Raw genomic sequence first — 6624 nt, forward strand, 5'->3', positions numbered from 1 at the left:
CTCTAATTGTCATTGGACTTCTAGCAGAACAGTATAAGAACAAAATAAGTACAATATATATGATGTATATATGGTATATATTCCATAATGCAGTTCATAAAAAGTTTGGCTTTCATCATTATTTAACTCACAGACAAATACAAACTAGCCCTGGACTTCAGCTTTATGGGGAAAAACCATACAAAGAAAAATGAATAAAACGTCCAAAACCTAATTTAAATGATACACTGAAGGAAGTGGATAAACACAGATCACACTCCATGGTACCTATTCCATGTTGCCCATGGACTCCACTGTCATTGAATGGATCATTGTAGACCTGCTTCTACTTCAGAATGGAAAGCAATAATTGGGAGGAACATACAATGATCATTTAGTCCAACTTCCAACCATCGGGACATCATGTTTCATTGGGTGCTCTAAAAATTCTCCAAATGTAAAAGGTTCCTCCAGGAAAAATGACACGATTCAAATTTCCATAACCCTAACACAAAACGTAAACCCTACCCCTAATTCTAACCATAAAACTAAAGTCAAACACTCAGCCTAACTCTAACCCTAAACTCTAACCCTAAATCTAACCATAACCATAAACCAAAACACTAAGTCTAACCATAAAAATAAACACTAAACCTAATCCGACCATAACTTCTAACCCTAACCCTAACCATAACACTAAACCCAAATCCTAAGCCTGACCCTAACCACAACCATAACCCAACACCCTACCCCTAACCATAAACCTAAACCCTAACCTGAACCCTAACCCTAACCCTAGGCCTAACCCTAACCCCTAACCCTAACTCTAACCCCTAACCCTAACCATAAGCCTAACCCTAACCCTAAACCTAATCCTAACCCTTAACCCTAACCCCTAACCCTAACCATGTTCATATGGATAACACATATCCTGCTGTATTGCTGAGCAGCCTGATATCCACCTCATGGCTAAGGCTCAAGAAATCTTCAAACCCAAGTTACCTTTAACTACAGTTTGAACCATTTGACATGAAGAGAGTATATTTAATGTTTTTCATCCCCATCTCCTTCTCTAGTCCCCCTTCTTCCCTAAGTTGGAATTTAAATGTCTGTTCAAAATCAACCTCCAAGGGATGCTCAAGCCTAGCAACGGGGAAATTTTTTATCTGTTTTGTGATTTCCAGGTAGAAAATAACGAAAAAATAATTCCTTACATTAAACCAAAGAATTTCACTGGGGTGATTGTTAAAGTGGGATAAGCACCTTTTGTATGCTCAAGAATGAACTTTGAGAGTGTCTCCTCCTTACGACTATCTTCAAAGGCTCTCCAGTGAGCTGCTTGACTTGAATTCTACTCAAGTTTCCTGTGTAGTGGATAGCTGAGTATGGGCTCCAACCATAAATTTTAGGAAATAGTTGGGCACCTAAAATTAAATTTTGTAGGTGCAGTGTCTCATTGTCATCGTCCTTTGTATGGAACTAGTCCACAGCATCTAAATACTTGATTTGCATAGATACAGGTTTAGAGATGGAAAAAAGTGCACTCTGTATCTATATCTGTAAAATTGCTCTGTATCAATGGAAGTTAGAGTCAGACAAAGAAAGTGGCTGTAGGAAAGAGAATTGAAGCATATGCTCCAAGTGCATTAAGAAAGACAGACATAAACTTGCTAAAGGAAAAGAACCTGGATAAAAATGACAAAGGCACCCAACAACTGAGGGGAAAGAAAAAATAAAGGGTTTTAATAAGTTAGGCAAATGAGATTGAAAACGGTGTTAATTTTGCCTAGCATCATAAATGGCAACTTAAAAAAGCAGAAACACTAGATACAATATAGCTGGTTTAAGTTGTTAGCGTAGCAGAAACTGCAGCGCATCCCATCATCTGGGAACAATTACCAGCTGCTGCCATCAGGAATATCATCCTTTCTTCACTATGCTACTGTACAAAACCTGTGTCCAAAACAAACAGCTGTGATTCCAAGGGTGGCTGGAACTCAGAATACATAAGTTCCATGTTATTGTTCTTTCTCAGTGTTCTACAGTCAGAATCCTACCCTGTCTTTTCTTTTCCTTAATACCTTTTCCACACATTTCTTCCCTAAACTCATGGTTCATCTCATCTGCCTTACTGCTAGCATTACATTTTATTTTGTGTGTAACGTTTTCGACTGATTTCTAAGAATTACACATAGGGGAAATTAAACAAAACAGACATATTTTGGAAATTATTCTGGGTTTTTTGTTTTTTGTTTTTTGGTTTTCTTGTCAGGAAAACTATCTAGTGACTGGAAAGACAGTAAATGGAGAGGGCAGACTATGGCAGAGGATAATCCACTTTCTGGAGCTGGCATAAGAATAAAAACTGCATTTTCTCTTAGTTTTAATAAACAAAAATCCTTTTGAAGACTATACTCTATGATGGTATTTTAACCATTACTCAGCAAGATACAGAAGAGTGTAACAACATAGGGCAGGATGTCACTGATATAATCAGCAACATTAATACCATGATGATTTGACACTAAATACAACAAGGAGGGGAGGTTTTCATGAGGCTGCTTTTTTCATTGCTATTGTTCACTTAATAATCTCATCTTTGATAGGAACGTTTACTCCTACAGACTTTGTGTCTCTGTGCAGCTGAATGGGAATCTGACTTTCAGACACAGATCCAGCTGCTTCCATTTTGATCTAATGCAGACAAACCTAATACAGTTAAAGATCAGGCTGCCAGCAGCCCTTTCAGATCAATTTATGATCTCATATGGCATGATCTGAATGAAGATAAATTTGTTTTCTTTCATTAAATCTACTTTCTAAGACTAGAGGTTTATTTTTTATGTATCTCTCTATATATTAACATATACTTAATAGGTTAGCAGAGAATGGCTGCCAAAGAGTTTTCTACATTGGGGGGGTTGCATTTGAAGATTTATTCAAATTGTGAGATACTGTATGAGGTAGGCATAGATACAAAAGGAACAATCAATAAAGAATTTCCTGGAAAATAGTCACTCAAAAGAATAAGCTTGAGAAGAATACTGTTTAACATAGACCTGCATAATTTTATTTTTTTATGAATATAGTTAAACTTTGGTCAGGAATTATACCTGCTGCTAGTTTACATTTCATTAGTACAAAAGGTTAAGGATGTTTATGCATAGCAATGCATATAACAAGTAACAGCCACAACACACAGATGAAAATAAAAGAAAAAATACTATAAATAAATGCAAAGAGTCAAAAAAGTGAAACACATAGGAAATTAAGAAAAGTTCTTAGAAATAAAGAAATCAGTGAAAGAGAAGAAATAGGCTGACTATTCAGGGACCTTTAAGTACAATGAAACTCACCAAGATATTAAATTCTGAATCTCAGACTAGCAAGAGTTGGTCTGCTCCTAAAAAGCAATTTAGAGTATTCTGATTGCTTTGAAAGAATTTAGAGAATTTAGTCAGACAGCCAGGGATTTTCAGAGCATAGCTATGGGCTTGGGCAGTGATGTAAAGCTGGCTATATTGCATCCGCAGACCCTTCACAGTCCCTTCTGCTAAAGAATTTCTCAACCAGTTACAAACTATTCACCTGAAAAACCTACAACCCACTTCCATTTCTATCAGAGATTTCCTTTATGACTGTGGAACGCTTGGTCTACAGGGTGTAAGCTAATGGCAGAAAATGGGAGCATTTCACAGCTGCCAGGTTCAGGAGCTTCCTGGGAGGTAGGTGCGATAGTATAGACTTGTTGACCCTTCATCCTTATCATTCAGCCTGACTCTCAGAAGGAAGCCAAGTAGGCAAGCTTGGAGGCCAAGGGTCACTATGAGGTGAAGAGGCGAGGAAACCTGAGTGTGCTGGCTCTGCAGCCTTTCCTCACAACCTCAAGGTCATATTTCCGTGCATACTTTATGGAGCAGTTCCCAGTGCATCATATCTTCATTGCACTTACAGAGGGACAATGTAAATGGGATATGCTGACTGAAAAAAAAAAAAAAAAATCAGTTTGATGGAAAAATACCCCAGAAATATAGAAATATTTTCTCCAATTTGTTTTAAACTTAGAGCATGTCCATGTTCAACCACACAACCTGGGTGCCAGCTCACCCAGGGTTAGAATGAGCTGTTTACAGGGCAGGGGTGAAAAAAGAGCAAACCTAAGAGACCTTAAGCTATCCAAAGACCCACTGTCACAAAATAGCCTGAGTGCCTCTCCAGTGCCTCTTTTTCTCATATTGTCTCAGTTTACCCTCTGGAAAAAATGTCACATGAATAGGTAGGTAATAATGCAGAGAAACAAAATGGGGTTCTTTGACAGGTTGGAACTTCCTTATTATCACCAGACATCAAATAGAGTAGAATAGAATAGAATAGAATAGAATAGAATAGAATGGAATAGAATAGAATATTTCAGTTGGAAGGAACTTGCAAGGATGACCTGACCAATTCAGGACTGTCCAAAAGTTAAAGCATGTCATTAAAGGCATTGTCCAAACACTGTATTGGTTATTTTCACTCTTCCAAAAACAGGACTCCACAAATATTTGATATGCAAGTATGAAACAAAGAATGGCTGAACCCCTAAATTTTCCAGAACAATTAAGAGGATTACAAACTCCTCAGATGCACTGAAATGGCATTAACATCCACGCTGACAGGCTTGCAAACATAATGCTGGATCTGTGGAATTGTACTCACCTGTTCTGTTGGTGTCTAAAAGGGACTTCTGTATCACATGAACTGAACATAAGTACCTACCCTGTGGCATCCACACTGCTTTAATAAAATCCTAAACCCAGCTTGCAGTATGGTGCTCAGTTAGGCTAGAAAGATATAATTTCTTATGTCTAAACCACTCCAGATGATATGATATTTTTAAAGGGTAATTTTTGTTCTATCCTTTAATTACCATTACATTTTCTCTTTCAGCTACTCCAAGACCAGTTATACCGGATAAGAAACAACAAGCAAAAGGTTACTCTTTATGGTGCAGATTTTCTAAAGAAACTTTATGAATTGCAATAGAATAAAACTAACATTTTAATGTAAACATACCAAATTGAAAAGATTTTTTTAAAAAAGCTGTTTTCTGGGTTGGCTAACTATACATTTTACATGTTCCTGAAGAAAATCAGAGCTAGACTTTCAATCTTCTTATGACTGAAATCCATAAAGAGCTGAGGTTTTTCAAAGGAAACATCTGTGTAATGCAAGAAGTCTCTCATCCTTGTTTCAGCTAGTCTTTCTGATTTTTTTGCAAGACAACACAATGATTTTGCCTTTTTTTTCCTTCTATCTCCATCCTTTTTAGAGGCACTTCAGGTAATCAAGTTTTACAGGAGGGGAAGAACATTTTAGGACGTAATCATACAATTATATTCACACAGACAAAGTCCCTTTGTAGATACTTGTTTGTCTACATAGAGGTGGAGCTTTCCAATGAGCCCTGAGTGGCAGGATCTGTATATCTATGGCAAGGTATGCAATCTCACATCATGACAGATCCATGGGCTAGCAGACATCAGAAACTGAACATATATGCCAAATATTCTCCAGGAGACGGGAAATAACTGCTTGCTTTCAAAGCACATCTGTTTGTCCTGTACTGTAATCAGAAGAAAGTGATTTCTATAGGTTTTTATTTTGAATTAATATTGGCTTTATTCCAAAGTACTGAATGTTTAAGTTTTATTGCATTTACTGTAAGGAAAACTTTGGAGTTCAAAAGGTTATTAATGGATTTCACTAGAAGCATTTTGAACTGTAAATTTTTCCAAAAACCATAAAAGCCAAGAAGAGGGAATAATAATCATAGTAGAAGTATGACCAAAGCTGTATTTTAATGGCTAGTTCTCTGTAAATTGAAACGTTCAGTTTATAAATATAGGGATACTCAACTATGTGTAGAATCATTAACTTCAATGAAACTTTCCCCATTGAAAATGTAATTGGGAGATCAAGGACTGCTTTGAGTAGGGTGGGACTAGTTGGGAATTTTTTATCCTAGAGGCCTAAAATGAGGCCTAATAATCCTAATGCTTGAATAGTAAACAGTTATTTAGAATTTCTACTTGCTTTTCTCCAATCCACCATCCAGTTTTAAGCGATTAATTACCCATTATCTTGATTAGACTAATTAAAGTGAGGATGAAATTATGTTTTCACTAGAGTGGGTCATTTGAAAGGAATTTGCCAGATCCCCATTTTACTCACTTTTTTAAAAGGCAGCTGTTATTTTCACTCTTTCTTATCACACAATTTTGATTATGCTGCTATTCATTAGGGTCTTTTTGAAAAAGCTGACATTTTTCACATGGTAAATATTTCTGAGAGTTTAAGCTTCAAATTCGTAACTAGACATGGGATTGCATTTCCTTGCAAACCCAGTAATTTTTCCACTAGAAAAAAATCAACTGGGTAATGAGAAAATTTTCTGTTAACTTGAAATATCTCACATTTGCCACCATATAAGAGCACCCCACTACTTGTTGCTGTGAAATGTTGGTTGATTCTTGTTGACTTAATGCTTTTGACAGCTGAGTATTTCCTGGGAAAAGGTGAAAAAAAAAGTGGAGAGCTTTCAGATGCTGGGCACCTGGACTCATATTGAAAAGACTGTTTCTCCTCTTTCAGAGCAGCAGCTCA

The sequence above is a fragment of the Corvus cornix genome, chromosome 4 (genome assembly GCF_000738735.6).
Source record: "Corvus cornix cornix isolate S_Up_H32 chromosome 4, ASM73873v5, whole genome shotgun sequence".
Taxonomy (NCBI): domain Eukaryota; kingdom Metazoa; phylum Chordata; class Aves; order Passeriformes; family Corvidae; genus Corvus; species Corvus cornix.